The sequence below is a fragment of the Mustela erminea genome, chromosome 1, assembly GCF_009829155.1.
Source record: "Mustela erminea isolate mMusErm1 chromosome 1, mMusErm1.Pri, whole genome shotgun sequence".
NCBI classification, from domain to species: domain Eukaryota; kingdom Metazoa; phylum Chordata; class Mammalia; order Carnivora; family Mustelidae; genus Mustela; species Mustela erminea.
Window position 1 is genome coordinate 26445067 of NC_045614.1, and position 21293 is coordinate 26466359.

The window sequence follows — 21293 nt, forward strand, 5'->3', positions numbered from 1 at the left end:
CAGTCCCGCTGGGCACCGCTGGCTTGTACAGATGACTGTCACCATTGCTTCTACCACTGACTTTGGAAAACTCTTGCTATTCCTCAGAGAAAGTGGGACAAGCTCTAGGGCACAACTAAGAGCTGGCTGTGATGTTAACAAGTCTGTTCAGAAGGCTTGGGAAATACTTGAAAAGAAATGTAATTGAGTAACTCACACTGCTATGAACAGGGGTTACTCTGAGAGGTCCACTGTCTAAACTTACCCTCAAATAGCACAAACCCAGGTCCTCTGAAACTCTAATGCTGCCAGATGATGTTCTTTTGCCCTATGTCCTACAAAAGACAAAGGACAACATAATATGGCACCAGTCCAATTCCTAAGGTCTGGATTTTCAGTCTTTAAATAACACCACAGGTGGAGTTCAACAATCCACACCATGGCATGCTGGGCTGAGTACTCTTTATTTTTTTGTTCACTGTCTCTCTTCCAGCACTGGCTAAAGGAAATAAGCCTGTGCCCTATCCCAGCATTCTTTTTCATCCCACCTCCATGACCCTCACAAACAATTGCCCAAAGAATAATTCTCTCAACTCTGCAAAGATACTCAGTGATGCATAAGCCTAGGACAGTCTACATTCACACTTACAGAAATAATAGTCTGTAGTGGCAGAGAACTACTAAGAGATGTTTTATTAACAGCTCAAGGCATCTACTTTACCATCTGCTTTACCTTAATTATTTTGGGGCCTTACCCAAGAACTAGACATGGTTGATTGCTTTAAATTTACATAGCCCAAGAGATCACTCCAAGGTGTCTCCCAGAACTAAAGAAGAATTAGTACCAAAGGGAAACTGGATCTTTTGCTTTTAGAGGGCAGTGTTTCCAGCTACTTTACTCATCAAGGTTAAAAAATAAAACCCTGGCTACAGCCAGCCTGGTTATGTCACCTGCTGTAATTACTTCTTGGAAAGCATGCTCCTCTCATTAGAGAGCCCGGAGGTCAGACAACAAAAATAGGAGCTGAAAGAGATACTACAGGAGTAAGTGGTGCCTAGAGACAGAAAATAATGTCAAGCGGATTATTATGTGGAAACAGTGGGCTTCAGTGAAATGATGAGAGATTTTGGAGTAGGGCAAATGTAGGACCACATTACAGTGATGATGCTTCCCCTATGGTGGGGGTAACTCAGACTTAATGTCTCTGAGCCTTGGTTTCTTCACCTGGAAAATGATGGTAACAGTCTATACCTCCCAGAGTTGAAGATTAAGTGAGAATATATATAATCAATAACAACAACAAAAAGAAAATATATAATCAAACCTTGGCAGGCGTCCAGGCTGTGCTCCAGGTACAACACTGGGTGCTGGGAATAGAGTGGTGAGATAAAAGCAAGCCACTGTCCTCACTTAGATTCCAGTTACAAGGGAAGACAGGCATTAAACAAAGAACTACCTAATTACATGTGCGAAGAGTGCTGTAAAGAAGAAGCCTAGGGTATCATAAAAGGAGACCTGACCTAAATTAGGGTGTCAGGGAATGTGGCCTTGAGGTAGTAGTGCCAAAGGCGGGGAGTGTGGATTAGGGAAGATAATCTCAGGTCTCAATAAGATCATTCTAGGCTCAATAAATGGAAACCATTATTATTATTTATCCAACAAACATTTATTGAGTATCTAGCATGTGTACTGCACTACTATGTATAGTGAGGGTACAATAAATCTGCAAACTTCAGCAAATAACTTAATTTCTTTGAGCTTCAGTGTGTTCATCTGTAAAATGGGAATATTAATAGCACCTACCACTTTAGTTCTTTCTTTGAGGATTCAATGAGATAATGTATGTAAAGTGATTAACATACTGCTTGACATAGGGAGAAAATAATATGTTAGTGATATTATTATTCCATTAGTCAAGACCAGCTACATAATTTACAGGGCCCAGCAAAAATGAAAATGCAAGGCCCCACGTTAAGAAATTTTTAAGAATTTCAATACAGCAACAGCACAGTGTTGTGCTATTTGATGAATTTGGTGAAATTCACTATATAGTGAATGCACTCATGAAGCTAGCCATGTTACTAATTATGTCATATGTACGTATATGTATTTATATAGCTTATCTATCCAAAAAGGTTGAGATTCTCTTGGGGGCAACCTCTAGAACTCAATCTGCTGAATTCACTTTACAAAGATAAAATATATACCTATTCAATATATTAATAGATGATTGGTGTTTAAAAATTTTATTATGAACACATGTATACACCCCATTAGAGTCTACAACTGACGGTTTATTATAGTTATGTTATTAGGTATCTATCCATTCTTCAAACCATCTTTTTTTTTTTTTAAAGATTTTATTTATTTATTTGACAGAGAGAAATCACAAGTAGATGGAGAGGCAGGCAGAGAGAGAGAGAGGGAAGCAGGCTCCCCGCTGAGCAGAGAGCCCTATGCGGGACTCGATCCCAGGACCCCGAGATCACGACCCGAGCTGAAGGCAGCGGCTTAACCCACTGAGCCACCCAGGCGCCCCTCTTCAAACCATCTTTAATTTATCTTATTTTTGGTTCATTTTAAAGTAAATTCCAGATATCAATATCACTAACTGAAATCCTACTTATTTATTTATTTATTTTCTTTTGTTGTAAAATTGATATACAGAGGAATGCACAAACCTTTTTTTCCCCCTCAATGTTAGTAGGAATGCACAAATCTCAAATCTTTTCTTCCCTCAATGTTAGTAGGAATGCACAAACCTTAAGAGTGAATTTACTGAGTTTTGACAAATGCATATTATCTCTCTAGCCCCAAACTCCAAAACATACCATCACCCTAACATGTCCCTTCATACCCCCTCCCGAGTAATCTCTATCCCAACCTCTCCCAGAGAAAACTATTATTCTGATTTTTTCCTGATGCTTAAGATTTTAAAACTTAAAGCTACATTTTTTTTTGAGTATTTTATTTATTTATTTGACAGAGAAAGACACAGTGAGAGAGGGAACACAAGCAGGGGGAGTGGGAGAGGGAGAAGCAGGCTTCCCACTGAACCGATAGCCCGATGCGGAGCTCCACTCCAGGACCCTGGGATCATGACCTGAGCTGAAGGCTTAAAGACTGAGCCACCCACATGCCCCTTAAAGCTTTTAATAACTATTTAATTTCAGTATCTTTTCAATTGGGCACATAGAAAATACTGCAGACTGTAAAATAGGAAAGATAAGTCTAGGATACTTGGGCGTACTCAACAAATACTTATTGAATCAAAGAGTAAAACTATACTGTTACACTGAAAATAAATTAAAAAAATTTTTAAAAAAGAGTAAAACTAGAGAAATCATTTGAATGCTTTTTGTTTTGTAATAGTTTCAGTTTTTGGTAAAAGTGTTAAAACATGTGCTCCAGAAGAAAATGTAAATAATATGAAAAAAAATACAGAGAGAAAATTTTAAAAATCACTCATCATAGAGGGATAAACATTTTTAATTTTTTTCAAAGATTTTATTTATTTATTTGACAGAGATCACAAGTAGGCAGAGAGGCAGGCAGAGAGAGAGTGAGAGAAGGAAGCAGGCTCCCTGCTGAGCAGAAAGCCCAATGTGGGACTCGGTCCCAGGACCCTGAGATCATGACCTGAGCCGAAGGCAGCGGCTTAACCCACTGAGCCACCCAGGCACCCTAAACATTTTTAATTTTGATAGAATTTTGATTTTTGATAGAATTTTCGGTAGAATTTCTCCCAGGTATACATTTATATATAGTGAAATGGTCTATTATGAAATTTGATCAAAAATGGGATCATATACATGTACAGTATATCATTTAACAATATGGTATAGATATCTTCCCTCATCAAGAAGTATACAGTGGAGGGGCACCTGGGAGCCTCAGTTGGTTAAGCTTCTGCTTTTGGCTCAGATCATGATCACAGGGACTTGGGATACAGGCTCCCTGCTCAGCAGAGCCTGCTTCTCCCTCTCCCTCTCCTGCTGCTCCCCCTGCTTGTTCTCTCTCTCTCTCTGTCAAATAAATAAATAAAATCTTTAAAAAGAGGAATATACAGTGGATCATCATTTTTTTAAAATTTTTTATTTTTTATAAACATGTATTTTTATCCCCAGGGGTATAGGTCTGTGAATTGCCAGGTTTACACACTTCACAGCACTCACCATAGCACATACCCTCCCCAATGTCCATAACCCCACCCCCCCAACCCCCCTCCCCACAGCAACCCTCAGTTTGTTTTGTGAGATTAAGAGTCACTTATGGTTTGTCTCCCTCCCAATCCCATCTTGTTTCATTTATTCTTCTCCAACCCCCTTAACCCTCCATGTTGCATCTCCACTTCCTCATATCAGGGAGATCATACGATAGCTGTCTTTCTCCAACTGACTTATTTCGCTAAGCATGATACCCTCTAGTTCCATCCAAGTCATCGAAAATGGCAAGATTTCATTTCTTTTGATGACTGCATAGTATTCTATTGTGTATATATACCACATCTTCTTTATCCATTCATCTGTTGATGGACATCTAGGTTCTTTCCATAGTTTGGCTATTGTAGACATTGCTGCTATAAACATTCAGGTGCATGTGCCCCTTCGTAGAACTGTGTTTGTATCTTTAGGGTAAATACCCAGTAGTGCAATTGCTGGGTCAGGAACATGGCAGGGATGTCCATTATCACCACTGCTATTGAACATAGTACTAGAAGTCCTAGCCTCAGCAATCAGACAACAAAAGGAAATTAAAGGCATCCAAATCGGCAAAGAAGAAGTCAAACTATCACTCTTTGCAGATGATATGATACTATATGTGGAAAACCCAAAAGACTCCACTCCAAAACTGCTAGAACTTGTAAAGGAATTCAGTAAAGTGTCAGGATATAAAATCAATGCACAGAAATCAGTTGCATTTCTCTACACCAACAAGACAGAAGAAAGAGAAATTAAGGAGTCAATCCCATTTACAATTGCACCCAAAACTATAAGATACCTAGGAACAAACCTAACCAAAGAGGCTACGAATCTATACTCAGAAAACTATAAAGTACTCATGAATGAAATTGAGGAAGACACAAAGAAATGGAAAAATGTTCCATGCTCCTGGATTGGAAGAACAAATACTGTGAAAATGTCTATGCTACCTAAAGCAATCTACGCATTTAATGCAATTCCTATCAAAATACCATCCATTTTTTTTCAAAGAAATGGAACAAATAATCCTAAAATTTATATGGAACCAGAAAAGACCTCGAATAGCCAAAGGAATATTGAAAAAGAAAGCCAAAGTTGATGGCATCACAATTCCGGACTTCAAGCTCTATTACAAAGCTGTCATCATCAAGACAGCATGGTACTGGCACAAAAACAGACACATACATCAATGGAACAGAGTAGAGAGCCCAGAAATAGACCCTCAACTCTATGGTCAACTAATCTTCGACAAAGCAGGAAAGAATGTCCAAGGGAAAAAAGACAGCCTCTTCAACAAAATGGCGTTGGGAAAATTGGACAGCCACATGCAGAAAAATGAAATTGGACCATTTCCTTATACCACACACAAAAATAGACTCAAAATGGATAAAGGACCTCAATGTGAGACAGGAATCCATCAAAATCCTTGAGGAGAACACAGGAAGCAACCTCTTCGACCTCAGCCGCAGCAGCTTCTTCCTAGGAACATCGCCAAAGGCAAGGGAAGCAAGGGCAAAAACAAACTATTGGGATTTTATCAAGATCAAAAGTTTTTGCACAGCAAAGGAAACAGTTAACAAAACCAAAAGATAACTGACAGAATGGGAGAAGATATTTGCAAACAACATATCAGATAAAGGGCTAGTGTCCAAAATCTATAAAGAACTTAGCAAACTTGGGCGCCTGGGTGGCTCAGTGGGTTAAGCCGCTGCCTTCGGCTCAGGTCATGATCTCAGAGTCCTGGGATCGAGTCCCGCATCGGGCTCTCTGCTCAGCAGGGAGTCTGCTTCATCCTCTCTCTCTCTCTGCCTGCCTCTCGGCCTACTTGTGATCTTTCTCTGTCAAATAAATAAATAAAATCTTTAAAAAAAAAAAAAAAAGAACTTAGCAAACTCAACACCCAAAGAACAAATAATCCAATCAAGAAATGGGCAGAAGACATGAACAGACATTTCTGCAAAGAAGACATCCAGATAGCCAACAGACACATGAAAAAGTGCTCCACATCACTCGGCATCAGGGAAATACAAATCAAAACCACAATGAGATATCACCTCACACCAGTCAGAATGGCTAAAATGAACAAGTCAGGAAATGACAGATGCTGGTGAGGATGCAGAGAAAGGGGAACCCTCCTAAACTGTTGGTGGGAATGCAAGCTGGTGCAGCCACTCTGGAAAACAGCATGGAGGTTCCTCAGAATGTTGAAAATGGATCATCATTTTTAATGGGCTGTCTAGATGGACATACCATTCTTTATTAACCATTTATCTACCCATGAACATTTAAGATCGTTTCTAGATTTTCAGTACTATTAGCAACACAGCAATAAACATTCTTGTGCATACATCTTTTTCTGAACTGTGTAATTATTTCCTTAGGATAAAATGCTAAGGATGGGATTAATGGGGTTACAACTCTAACATGTTTTACATGCTGGCTTATAACACCAAAATGCCCTCCAGAAAGGTGGCAGAAATTTATATCCACGGACTGGCTACTCTTTAAATTCTTAAGAATGCAAAATGAATATTTTATCTTTTTTCCTTTAGGATAGAAAAGAAAAAAACACATGAAGGGCTAATACACCTAGATTAAACCAGCAAGTAAAAATGTACATAGAAGTGCCCCTAAAAGCCTGCAAATCAATGCAATTGAACTCAATTCAATAAAAAGATTATTGAGGCACCTGGCTGACTCAGTCAGGGGAGCATGTAGCTCTTGATCTCGGGTTGTGGGTTCAAGCCCCACAATGGGTGTAGCGACTACTATAAAAAATAAATAAATAAACTTTAAAAAATTTAAAAAAAGGATTTTTAAGTGACTACTACATGCAAAGACAAGGGCTAACTTTTGTGGGAGCAAAAAGATGAGAAGGCATGAACTCAGTATTCAGAATGTTCACACCCTAATAGCACAAATTCCTTGGCCATTTATCTTCACTTAGGCCTATATGATAAGAATGGGCCCTAAGTATTTACTCTTAAAGGGGCAATGATGCCTACATTAAATTTGGTACAAAACTCAAAAGATGTTAAGTGAAAAGCAAGTCTCTCTCCCATTCTTATTCCCCAGTTCTATACCTTTGCCCATTGCTCTTTTCTCTGGAGGTTACCGTTGTTACTAATTTCCTGTATATCTTCCCAGAAAATGCTCTGCATTTATATACAGGAATATGCTGAGAAGGCAAGAACATTAATTGTCCACTCATCGCTTACTCATTCAAGCAGGCTTTTAATATGATAATATTATACTCACACATGATTTTACATGTTGCTTTTAAAATTATACCTTGGAGATTGTCCATATTCATGCATACAGAATTGCTTCATTTATTTTTAACCCGAAGATTGTTCCATAGTCATTTTAGGCAGATGCTTCATTCTTCTTTACCATCAACACAATTTTTCACTGCATGAATATATTTAACCCGTACTCTAATTAATGGACCACTAGGTTGCTCTCAACATTTTGCTAATATAATCCCTCAGTGAATATCCCCTCTAGATACTGAAGTCATTTTGGAATAAGAAACGACTGTGTGTGGGGTGCCTGGCTGGCTCAGTCAGTAAAGCCTGAGACTCTTGATCTCAAGGTCATGAGTGGAAGTCCCATGTTGGGCATGGAGATCACTCAAAATAAAATTTAAAAAATTAAAAAAAATGACTGGGTGAAGGTAGTAATATTTGGCTTCAAATAACATTGATAAATGCTTAGTAGAGACATTTGTTGGGTTATAATGAGCATTAAAAGAACAAAGCATTAAAGATATGCTGCGTCTGAAATATGTTCCCCCAAACAACTGTTGAAACACAGAAAAGCATAAAAACCGACAGGAAATCCCTACCCACTTAGTGAGACTCCTCAGGAGGAGTAAATAGATAGATTTTACCCAGTGTCTTCCAGGCCCACAGTGGAGCTTTGTCCCACTAACAGTGGGAACTCCCTGTAGAATTCATGCCTTGGCACTAACAACTTCCCCTAGAGAGTTTGGATCTAGCAGTATGGACATACAAATATTCATTTGTCATACAAATAATTCATCAAAAGTCCTTTGGATATGCAAGTGGAGGAGCAGATTTCCTTTTGCCCTCCCTATTGACTTTTGTTTTAACTTCATTTTGAAATAATTACAGTTAGAGAAAAGTTTTAAGACTAGCACAAAGAACTCCCATTTTATTCAAATTCATTACTTTAAAAAAAGATTTTATGTATTTATTTGAGAGAGAGAGAGTGTGCCTGTGAGAGAGAGCGTAAACAGTGGAGACACAGAGGGAGAGGGAGAAGCAGACTCCCCCATGAGCAGGGAGCCAGATGCAGGGATCGATCCCAGAACCCTGGCTAGGATCACAAACTGAGCTGAAGGCAGATGCTTAACCAAGTGAGCCACCTAGGCACCCTTCAAATCCATTACTTTTAATAACTTTGGTCACATTCTTCTCTCTCTCTGTCTCTCTCTCTGTCTCTCTCTCTCTATATATGTGGGTTTTTTCCTGAATTATCTAAGGGTAGTTTGCATAACCTGGCAATTCACAGACCTGTACCCCTGGGGCTAATAATACATTATATGTTAATAATAATAATAATAAAAGAGTAGGTTGCATACATACTGCTCCTTTACCCCTTAATACTCCAGTGTGTGTTTCCTGAAAACAAGGGTATCCCACTGATTTTTTGGGGAGAAGGATTAACCTGGCTACTCCCATCTATGAGTATAAGGAACCTAAAGGGGTCTACTTTATTTTACATGGGAAAACCCAAAATTGGCAAATGAGTCAGCCAAGGTCACATTGCCAGTATCTGGGATGACACCATCTCTTCTGGCTCTTTCCACTCTACAAGCCATTAGGAATCATTGGCCTGGATTCCAATTCCAATATGGAATTGGCCTGGATTCCATAGGCAGCTAAACCTCTTTGCTAAGGGGCTCAAAGAGAAGACTAATTTTCCTGAATGCACACTCAGTGAATAAACTGGTAAGTCGACATCAAGAACTTTTGCCTGCCCAGAAATCCCTCCTCTTCTCCTGACAACAGCTTTGGAAAACCATCCCTCTTTCATTGGATACAGAGTTAGTTGGATGGTCCTTCAAAGTCCCCCTCCCTTCTGGCCATGAGATGGGGTTGTAACCCAACCTGGATCAGGGGTCTCTGTGGCATTTGAATCTCAAGGAGAGGAACTCAAGGAATGAAAGAGGGCGAGTTGATTTCTCCTGAAGTTGGTGTTGAAGAGGCCTCCTAAGGATAGGCTGCCTTATTGGCTCTTGTTGCTGATTAACTTTGCTTCCCATCCTTCCTGAGATTTGCTTCTTTAGCATTTCGTTCCATTCTCTGAGCTTCTCCCACGTCTTTCCAATAATTTCTACAGGCTTAGGTTGGCCAGGGTTAGTTTCTGTTGCCTGCCTAACCAGTAACAGCTGACTAGGAAAGAAAAAAAAAAGTGTTTTTACTTGCCCAAACAGAACAGTGACGTAGGTTGTATATTAAAAAAAAAAAAAAAAAAAAAAAAAAAAAAAAGTGGTGCCCGGGTACACCCTTCCTTCCTTAAAGCCTAGCATGGAAGTACTTTCCAGGCTCATCCCACTGCTGTTCAGTCTCACTAATGACGCTCCACTTTCACCCCCGCGGAAGTGACTGTTCCTGGAAAAACAGAGCAACCTTTCTGTTAGCTGTGGCTCTTAGAAATGTCTCTAGCAAGGGGACCCCACTTAGCAGTTATTTTAACTCCACTGCCCCCAGACTGCTCCACCTGGGTGTTCAGCGTGGTGAAATACAATCTGACTTGAGCACAGTAGCCCAGGGCAGGCTCCCTGCCTGATGGACTCTAGGGCCTGCTGCCAGCCGGAAGTGAAGACACCACTGTTTGTCTTGCCTGACAGTCTGTTCCTGACCTCCTCAGAGGACTTTTGGAAGGAACTCACACGTATACAAGAACACATCGATGTCTCCAGAAAGACACTCAGACAGTGCAGTCTGAATCTGCATCCAGGAAAGAAATCTCCATAAAAGCGTAATCATTGGCAAAGAGGTTCCCAAGTTCATGCTGAAACACAGCTTTTTTTTTTTTCTTAAAAAAAAAAAGAGTTATTTTAATGTTATATATAATTTAACATTATTTTAAATACTATTATGCAGAGCAGTTTAGCTTCACATTAGCTACTCAAGAACCAGATCTTTCCAAGCCAAAGAGCCAATCATTTCACAAATATCTTTGTTTCTTTTGTGCCAGCCACTGCGCTAGATGCTGAAAAAAAACAGAAAGCAAAATCTGACAGGCTCCTTACTCTTAAAATGCTTACAGTCCAGAGGGAAAGCAAACACTCGTGAAGATGTTAGGCTCGTATCCCCTTACAAATTGTTACAAGTGCTATGGAAGGCAAGTACAAAGATCCGTGAAAGAGATTAAGAGTAAACTATTTTCCTCAAAACAAGTCAGTTCCAAGTGAAAAGGAATTTTTTAAGTAAACTCTATAACAACATGTTCACAAGCCTGAGATCAAGAGTTCCATGCTCTACCAATTGAGCCAGCCAGGTACCCCTCCAAATGAACTTCTTAGGACTATAGAGAAATCTCTCCGCCTTTTACATTAGTCTGTAAATGTACCAGTCCAGCCCTCATGAGAAACACCATAGGAGATCTAGTTGTCCTCTCAGAGCAAAACCAAGGGGTCCTGTCTTTATTTTTTCCATTGCATTAATCATTATCATTTTCAAAGCCAAATGGAAGAGGAAAATCACTCAGACAAAAATTTCCTAAATAATAAAAGATTATTATTTCAAAGGCAAATACAAATGGGGAAGTATATTCATTTTCTATTGATGCTATAATGAATTACCATACATTCAGTCGCTTAAAACAACACAAAGTTATTATCTTAAAATTCTGTAGGTCAGAATTCCAACTGGGTCTCCCTAGGCTAAAATTGCAGTGTTGGCAGAACTGAGTTCCCTTCTGGAAGCTCTAGGAAAGTATCAGTTTCCTAGCCTTTTCCCAGCTTCTTGAGGCTTCCTTCATTCCTTACTTCATGGCCCCCCTTCCTCCATCTTCAAAGTCAGCAAGAGGGTGAGTCCTCACATCACATCTCTCTGACCTACTCTTTGCCTCCCTCTTCTAATTCTAAGGACTCACATGATTAAAAGTAGATCCACCCAGATAATCCAGCATAATCTCCCCAGCTCAAGTTTTGTACCCTTAAACATACCTGCAAAGTGTCCTATGCCATGTCCTGAACATACTAAATTCTGGGGATTAGGGCATGGATATCTTTGAAGGACCATTATACTGCCTACCACAAAAAGCATGAAAAATGTTCTTGTGAAGGGTGAAAAAAAGGAGTGGTGCATCATTCTATGTGGACAAAGCAATGGCTATAAGATGATGCCATTTTTTTTGGGTAGCACCAAACTGTTTATAGGGGTTATCTCTGGGCTCTGGAATTATGGGTGGCTTTTCTTTATGCTTATGTTTTCTACATTAAAAATAAGATAATTAAAAAACCCCAATTTCATATATTGTGATTATTTAGGATAATGTCTGTATTGTTAGGAAATGCATGCTGAGATCAGTATGCATTTTGGAGTAAAGTGTATTGGTGTTTGCAACTTATTGTCAAAAAGTTGAGAAAAACAGATAAATAAGGCATATTTGACTAAATGGTAACAACTTTGAATCAAGGAGGGGTATATATGTGTGTTCATTGTAATTTTATTTCAATTTTCCTGTACATTTGAAACTTTCTGTAATAAAAAGTTATAATAAAGTACAACATTTAATGGGCAGAGATTCTATATTGATTCTGTATTATTCTCATTATCATTTCCAAGAATAAATTCAGAATCTAATCTAGAGTGAGAGGATAAATTATAAAATCAAGGCAAGCTTTCCTCTGCAACCATCTTCACCACTGATACCAAGTTATATAGTTAAATTTCAGGAAATGGGGAAATGGACCTGTCTGGTTTCACTTAAAAAGGTCTCACTCATTTCTATAGGGATGCTTCTTCACTAATTTCTCTTATAGCATTTCATGTGTTGTGCTAGTCAGCATGCTAGCCTTGTAGAGAGGAGACTGGGGGCAGGACCAGCTCCATAATTTGAAGGACCTAGTGAAAGGGGAAAACGAGGGTCCTCTTTGTTTAAAAAAAAAAAAAAAGTATTAAGAACTTCAAGCAGCGGAGTCCTTCTAAGTGCAGTCCCTGTGTAAGGTCACACACCCATGAAATTAGCCCTGCACAAAGCTCAGCAGACTGCAAAGATGTGGGCATGCTTGGTGGGAACGGGGGTGGAGGAGGAGCAGGCACTCTAGCACTCTAGACTCCTCTTACTGCCTGGGTCTCTTCACTCCATTTCAAACAGTCTTCTCAGGGCTGCTTATGACCAAAGGTCTCTGAAGAATCTATCAATCCCCCAAATTACGACAATTTGGTAAGATACTGTTGATCATTATCTGTTGTACAGTAGTAGGAACAATGCATTTGTCTGAAACAAAAGCTCTAATGAAACTTATTAAAAGGAAACACAAACAATTTTATTAAAAAATGATGATTCAGAAGTCATATTTTTGTTAAAAGATTTTATTTACTTATTTGACAGACAGAGATCACAAGTAGGCAGAGAGGCAGGCAGAGAGAGAGAGAGGAGGAAGCAGGCTCCCTGCTAAGCAGAGAGCGCGATGTGGGGCTCGATCCTAGGACTCTGGGATCATGACCTGAGCTGAAGGCAGAGGCTTTCACCCACTGAGCCACCCAGGCGCCCCAATTCTTATTTTTTTAAAAAATCACCAGATGAACAAAAACACCACTATAAACAATCTTGGTTGTTTTTTTTTTTTTTAAAGATTTTATTTATTTATTTGACAGAGAGATCAGGAGTAGGCAGAGAGAGAGAGGAGGAAGCAGGCTCCCTGCCGAGCAGAGAGCCTAACGACGTGGGGCTCGATCCCAGGACCCTGAGATCATGACCTGAGCTATAGGCAGAGGCTTTAACCCACTGAGCCACCCAGGCACCCCTATAAACAATCTTTGATATTTTAATTGGTAACTAAGCTATTTAAAAACAAACCCAAATATACCAATAAAAGTAAAAAAAATAACTTATGTGGCTTTCTGACCCATCCCTTTTATTCTTAAGGATTTGTTGCATTCCAAATAACATTCTCAATCTCTCTCTCTCTCTCTTTTTTTTTTTTTTTAAGATTTATTTATTTAGGGGTGCCTGGGTGGCTCAGTTGTTAGGCATCTGCCTTTGGCTTGGGTCCTGATCCCAGAGTCCTGGGATTGAGCCCCACATTGGGCTCCCCGCTCTTCGGGAAGCCTGCTTCTCTCCCTCTCCCATTCCCCATGCTCATGTTCCCTCTCTCACTGTGTCTCTGTCAAAAAATAAAATCTTAAAAAAAAAAAAAGGTTTATTTATTTATGTTAGAGGGAGAGGGGCAGAAGGAGAGGGAGAGAGAGTCTTAAGCAGACTCTATACTGACCCTAGAGCCCACTGAGGAGCCGGCTGGATCTCACCACCCTGAGATCATGACCTGAGCCAAAACCAAGAGTCAGTCACTTTAACCAACTGTACCATCGAGGCACACCACCTCCCCTGCAGTAACATCTTAAATTGATAATAAAAAGCAAGAGAACACTTCGAGTAATCAAAAGGGGACTTACACAGACTGACAAAATCAACAATTTCTTTCCTTCCTTCCCCCACCCCCTCCCATACAGACTTTTTACTATTGATTTAAAGTGTTTATTACCTTTAGGAATATGGCTCCTAATATTGATATTCCCATTTCCTTTTTTTCTTTTCTTAAGATTTTATTTCTTTTGGGTCACCTGGTGTCTCAGTGGGTTAAGCCTCTGCCTTCGGTCGTGATCTCAGGGTCCTGGGATCAGCCACATATCGGACTCCTTGCTCAGCTGGGAGCCTGCCCACCCCCCCGCCTACTTGTGGTCTTTCTCTCTGCTTCAAATAAATAAATAACATTTTTTAAAAAATAAAAAAGAAGATTTTCTTTTTAAAAAATTATATTTATTTGTCAGAGAGCCAGAGAGAAAGACTGATCAAGCGGCGGGGGGGGCGGGGGGGGCAGGGTGAGTGGCAGACAGAGGGTGAAGCAGGCTTCTCGCTGAGCAAGGACCAAGGAGCCAGATGCAGGATCTGACCCCAGAACCCTGTGATCATGACCTGAGTGAAGCCAGATTCTTAACTGACTCCACCAGGAGTCCCTAAGATTTTATTTCTTCTAGAGAGAAACACAGAGCACGAATGGGGGGGGGTGGGGGTTCAGAAGGAGAGGAAGGGAGAGAGAGAATCTTAAGCAGGCTCCACGCCCACCACCGATGCGGGGCTCCATCTCACTCTTATTATATGGTACTCTTAAAAGGGCATGCAGGGGCTCCTGGGTGGTTCCATGAGTTAAATGTCTAACTCCATTTTGGGTCAGGTTATGATCTCAGGTTAATGAGATTGAGCCCCACCTCAGGCTCCGCGCTGGGTTTGAAGCCTGCTTGGCATCGTCCCTCTCCCTGTGCCCTTCCACCCCAACTTGGGCGCTTACTTTCTCTCTCTCTCTAAAAAAGGAGGGGAGCATGTGTTCTGTGGCTTAGAAAAATATCTGGAAAGATATAGTTAACAAACTGTTAACAGTATTTGGCTTTAGACTGAGGATATGTGATGAAGCTAGAGAGGACTTTTATTTTCCTTACTTTGCTTATTTGAATATATGCAATGAATATGTATTTTATCAATCCAAAAAGTAAGTAAGGATATTGTAAAAAGAAAAAAAAAACCCAGCATGTACTTTACACTTAGCATTTCGTCTTTTAATTCATTTATTTAATTAATTATTTCAGTCATTTAATCTTTTTGAGCCTCAGTTTCCCTATTTATAAAATGGGATTAATGGTGCACAAAGATGTCCTGAGGAAAATGCCTTACCACATGGTAAATACACATCCAATAAAAGTCTCTTTTCTGAGCCCCAGTTTCCTTGCCTGCCAAATTAGGAAGCTGGATAAGTGGTCCATGAGCCTTTCGAGAGTTAATCTGATTCTCTCTATTTATATTCTCAGAAAAAGATTGCTAAATGACAAATAAAAGCCTTTATTTGTCATTAGGAAATTATTTTTCTTCTATTTCCTGAAGAACCAAGAAACCAAAAACAGATGAGCAGTACCTTTGGAATGTCTGGGCCACTCCACCCCGGACACCTGGGAAATGACAGGGTATTTCCATTCATTAGCATCTCCCTAATGAGGAGAGCTTTCCTTATTGAAAAGAGGATGAAATTTTAGTTTTAATAACCCATTGTGTACCATAAAATATATTATATACTCTCAATTTTAATTTTTGACTACTCCAAGGGTCCTCTTTAATTAGTTTGTCTACTGATATTTGCAATCTAGATACTCTGTTTAAGCAGTTATGCAAATTTTCTTTTTTTAGTTATGCAAATTTTCCATAATTCATTATATCATGTGTCATTGGTTAAAGTCTAATTAGATCATTAGCACTTGGGGGGTTGTATATTAAGTGAATTTACAGAGTTGTCTCCTACACGTCTGAAATGCTAATAATGGCCTATCTTTCATGGTACTGGGGTAATGATTTTACAATTTTGTCTTTGCTTTTCTAAGATGGAAAACTATCATGGATCATGGATCATAGCAGTGGTAATAGTTATCGATCTATTAAAAAGGTAAAAATTTTAAAAAGGAGAGAAAGCTACAACATTGGAAAATACTACTATTCCAAATTTCTCAAAACATGACATATATATTTTATGTAGGCTCCATACCCAACATGGGGCTTGAACTCACAACCCTGAGATCAAGAGTAGCATTAGCATGCTCTACTGACTGAGCCAGTCAGGCACCCCAAAACATGACCTATTTTTTATTTAATTAAAATCTTGTATGGATACAGAATCCAAGAGAGGAACACCCACATGGCTTAGAATTCAAAATATCTCATGTATGAGATTTCTTAATTTAAGACTTTTCTGTGCCTGCTGAATACCAGTGGGTGAAGAATGTCTTCAATGTCATTTTGGCATTTCTTGCACCCTGCATATCTTGGTAGGATTCTTTACCCTTCCAGGTTACAGCATCCCAGCTTTTCTAACAGAAAAAACAAAACAAAACAAAAACCCTCTTCTGTTTGTTTAATATTAAAGAGATACTGTAGTAGAACTTAAGGAGATACTTTTTATTTCTACATTTATGAACAAGTTTCTCCATATATGAATTAGGATAATACAACTTGCTCCTTACTGTATGGAAAGGCTAGTAGTAAGAATAAAAAAAATAACATTGTATAAATATCTACTAATTTCAAGACATCATGGAATGATGGCACTTTGTCTTGCATTATCTTACTTGAGCCTAACAAAACTCTGTGAGGTTTTTTTTTTTTCCTTCATTTTAAGATTTTATTTAATTATTTGAGAGAGAGAAAGCACAAGCAGGGGGGGGCCGCAAAGGCAGAGGGAGAGGCAGGTTCCCTGCCGAGCAAGGAGCAAAACGTGGGACTCAATCCAAGGACCCTGGGATCATGACCTGAGCTGAAGGCAGACACTTAACTAAACGAGCCACCCAGGCGTCCCAAAACTCTGTGAGTTATTATCTGCTTTTTTTCAAATAAGAAAACAGAGTTAGAGGAGCTAAATAATTTATGGTTTACAGTGCTGGTAAATGATGATGCAAGGTCTGATTCAGAAACCTTGATTTTCATTACTCTAACTTAGGAGAAAGATGAAAGTGTTCTGAAGTCCTTTGTTTTGGCCTCCAGTCCTTCAGCAATTGAAACCCACTTCTGTGAGCCTCTCCTTGACCAACTCCCACCCCTATGCTTCAGTAATATAGGCCTACATGTAATTCCCATAAAGTCCTGTCCTCTCAAGTTTCTGGGTCTTTGTTTATGATGTTTTCTTGGCCTAAAATTTCATTATCTCACTACTACCAGAGTAGCTGCCCTACTCCTACTCATTTTTCAAGTCTCAGTTTAATCTGCTGCATGCTGTTATATGGTCAATTAATCTTCAACAAAGGAGGCAAGAATATGCAATAGGGAAAAGACAGTCTCTTCAAAAAATGCTGTTGGAAAACTGGACAGCCAGTTTCCATACCAAAAGAATGAAATTGGACCACTCTCTTACAGCATTAAAAAAAAACAAAAACAAAAAGAAAAACCTCAAAAATGGATAAAGGACCGAAATGTGAGACCTGAACTCATAAAAATCCTAAAAGAAAGAACAGGCATTAATTTCCCCAACATCAGCCATAGCAACATTACTCTACATATGTCTCCTGAGGCAAGGGCGACAAAAGCAAACATAAACTATTGGGGCCACATCAGAATAAAAAGCTTCTGTACAGCAAAGGAAACAATCAACAAAACTAAAAGACAACCTACTGAATGAGAGAAAAGATTTGCAAATGACATATCTGATAAAAGATTAGTATTTAAAATATATAAAGGACTTATACAACTCAACACCACAAACACAAATAATCCAATTTAAAAAACGGGCAGAAGACAGGAACAGACATTTTTACAAAAAAGATATACAGATGGCCAATGGACATGAAAAGATGCTCAGTATCACTCATCATCAGGGAAATGCAAATTGAAACCACAATGAAATATCACCTCATACTTGTCAGAATGGCTAAAATAAAAAACACTAGAAACAAGTGTTGGCCAGGATGAGGAGAGAAAGGAATCCTTGTACACTACTGATAGGAATACAAACTGGTGCAGCCATTGTGGAAAACAGAATGGGTATTCTTCAAAAAGTTAAAATAGAATTACCCTACAATCCAGTAATCCTACTACTGGGATATACCAATAGTATTTACCAAAAGAATATGAAAACACTAATTCAAAGGGATATATGCACCCCTATGTTTATTGCAGAATTATTTACAATAGCCAAATTATGAAAGCAGCCAAAGTATCCACTGACTGATGAATGGATAAAGAAGACATACACACACACACACACACACACACACACACACACACACACACACTGGAATATTATTCAGCCATAAAAAGAATGAAATCTTGCCATTTGCAAAAACATGGATGAATCTAGAGAGTATAATGCGGAGCAAAATGTCAGAGAAAGACAAATATCATATATTTCACACACATGTGGAATTTAATAAAACAAATAAAGTAAAAAAAAAAAAGAGACAAACTAAAAAACAGACTCTTAACTATAAAGAACCAAAAGGGGGATGGGTGCAATAGGTGAAGGGGATTAGGAATACACTTATCTCAATGAGCACTGAATAACATATAGAATTATTGAATCACTATATTGTACACCTAAAACTAATATAACAATCTATGTTAACTATACTGGAATTAAAATTTAAAAAATAAACTACTCTGCCTTGCTCCTGTTACTCTTGTTATACTCATAAGGGCAAGTATCTTACTGTGTCATCAACTAAATTGTGAGCAGCTTGAGGGAGTCGGGGTTTTTTCATTGTTGCAGGACTTTTCAAAGGAGCTGTTTCCCAGTTGGCATTCAATTAAATATTTATAGAATGAACAAATGAAAGTATGCACAAATAACTTATGAATTCATTCACAGAACTCATTAAGGATTTGTGGAGGGACCTGTGTTACTTTATTCCACATAAGCCTAAAAGTAAATGAAAACTTTTCATCTTCTTATATTAAAACTTTTCAACATATCTTTTTTTTTTTTTCAGGAATAAAGTATCTGGAACACAGTAGTAGTTAAATACATATTTGCTGAGTTAGTGAAGAGTCCTAGGAAAGTACACAAATATACAAGGTCTTTATAATCTAACGCATATTCTTCGGTCCACACTCACTGTGCCAGTTCTACTTTATCCTGTAGTAATGAGTAACAGTATGTAATTTTCATTCATGCATCAAATAATTTATTGTCACTATTATGTGCCAGGCACATTGGTCCACTGTTTGAAATAGTTTTGTTCCTTTTTTGCTATTCTTTCTTCCTGGAAATTTAAGAAGTCATTCAGCAAATACCTCATTTGTTGTGGTTTTCCTACTTTCATTCCTTCAGTTCAGTTAGTTACCTCCTGCAGAAGTACTGTCCCTGTCATCTTCAGTACTCAGTGCTTGCTTCCATCTTAGCCCTCTGTCTATGTTTGTTACCGCATCCCACAATATCGAGGTATTGCTTTCAGAGGGCAGGGATGGAGGGTTTTTTGGTTTGTTTTTGTTTAACTATTGAATTGCCCCCCCCCCAAGATTATTTATTTATTTATTTGACAGAGAGATCACAAGTAGGCAGAGAGGTGGGGGCGGGGGATGAGGGGGAAGCAGGCTCCCTGCTGAGCAGAGCGCCTGATGTGGGGCTGGATCCCAAGACCCTGAGACCATGACCTGAGCCCAAGGCTTAACCCATTGAGCCACCTAGGCACCCAGGGATGGAGGTTTTGTTCACGTATGTGTCCCCAGGGCCCAGCACAGAATTTAGGACAGGTAGGATAGGGTGAAAACCCTATATGTAAGTACTGAAATGAATTCCCACAATAAAAGTGAGTTATGTATTATCTCCAAGTTATAGATGAGAAAAGGAGACTTGAAAGGGTTTAGAAAATTAGAAAAGCCCAAGGTCACACAGTAGTAGAGCCTGTTCTGAAAGGAATTTGAAGAATGAAACCATCATTGGTTCTAAATGAATAAAACTCCTTCCCACTATGTTTCTTGAAAATTTCGTTTAGATTTTGTATTCTTTCCTTCTATAGACCAATGACTCCTGGGGACAATACGCCCATTTTTTTAATACTGAAAATTGTTTGCCCTCTCTCTAGAAGCAACTTGATTTTAAACTTTCTGAACTCACATTCTTTCCGGGGTAGAATCTGCACTGGAGTCCTGGGGAGGATGTGATAGGTCCCCTGGGAAGGGTCATTCGAAATGGAATGCAGGGACTGAGGGTTTTACCCTGGGCAGGATTCACGGAAGACTTTAGCACGGGGAGGATAGGTCTCAATTTTGATGCACAAATCCCAAGACTTGTGGGAATCTGGTTGGTCACACCTAAGGCGGCAGTTAGGGGACTGTGCTGCCCACAGCTAAGATGACTGCAAATGAACCTCTCCTTCGGATGGGTCTGTTCTCTTCGTTCATTGGTATTTTCAGTGAGAAGTAAAGTAAATAAAATTTAGTAAAAGTTGGTGTCTTCTTACCAAGACCGTAACGTAGGAAGTTGGCACGTTTTGTTTGGAAAACCTTCAACAGGTCAAATTTTCTCTTGCCCTTAACCAAAATGGTCGTAAAGGTTGTCCCACGGTTTGAAGCTTCAAGCCCTTAACTAACATGGCGTCTGGAGCTCCTTAAAAATTAGCTTGCCCTCTTTTTTGCCCTTGACCATCATGGCCTCCACGGCGTCGAACACGTGACGACCCCGGACTACGGCGCGGGAGAGGGGGTAGGAGGGCCCTTGAAGGGTGCGCGTTCCCGTGGCGGTGCACCGGGTAGGTTTCAGTCAGAGTCACTATGGCGGCCGGCGCTGGCAAGGTAAGCTGAGGCGGCGGCAGCAACGAGGGAGGCTGGACCGGTTGTGGCGTCCGGGTTCTAAATCCCCGCAGCTCGTCCGCGGAGAGGTCGGCCGAGGTCGTGGCCAGTCGCGGGGACTAGCGGGGGGCGGGTTGAAGGGGTGCGGGCTGAGGCGGGCGGGCACCGGCGCCTGACGGCCGTTTGTTTTGATGTTTTCCCCACCAGGTCGGAAAGTTTCCTGCCTTGTCGGGCACAGCCTGAGCGTGTCCCACCAGCCGCGAGTGGTGGAGGCTGCGGCGGACCCAGCCCGGGGCCTCCAGGCCTCTCCCCTAATCTCCGGGCCAGCCTCCCTCCCCCACCTCCTCGTCCGCTGGGAGCTGCGGCTGTCGTCCCTGAGATGCGACCCTCGCGGGGGCGACCCTGAAAGAAGGCGGCCGGTGTGCTGAGCAGCAGCCAGGAGCTCAGGCGTTCAGGGACCAACTTCCTGCGGGCCGAGACCCCTGAGCCTCCGCGGGGTTGCGCCTCGCTCTGTCCGCACCGGCCTGCCGAGCCGGATCTCCGCCCTGGGCGCGGGGACGCCCGCCAGGTGCCCGGGAGTCCCGCCTCGGCCG

General features: G+C 40.3%; 1 long non-coding RNA gene across 1 annotated transcript in view; it reads right to left on the reverse strand.

Moving 5' to 3' along the window:
- Positions 1 to 20482, reverse strand: part of LOC116578718 — a 35575-nt gene extending 15093 nt beyond the window's left edge. The window contains exon 1 of the long non-coding RNA XR_004281026.1: positions 20027 to 20482. This is a non-coding gene — a long non-coding RNA (uncharacterized LOC116578718). The remainder of the gene's footprint in view (positions 1 to 20026) is intronic.
- Positions 20483 to 21293: the final 811 nt, after the last annotated feature.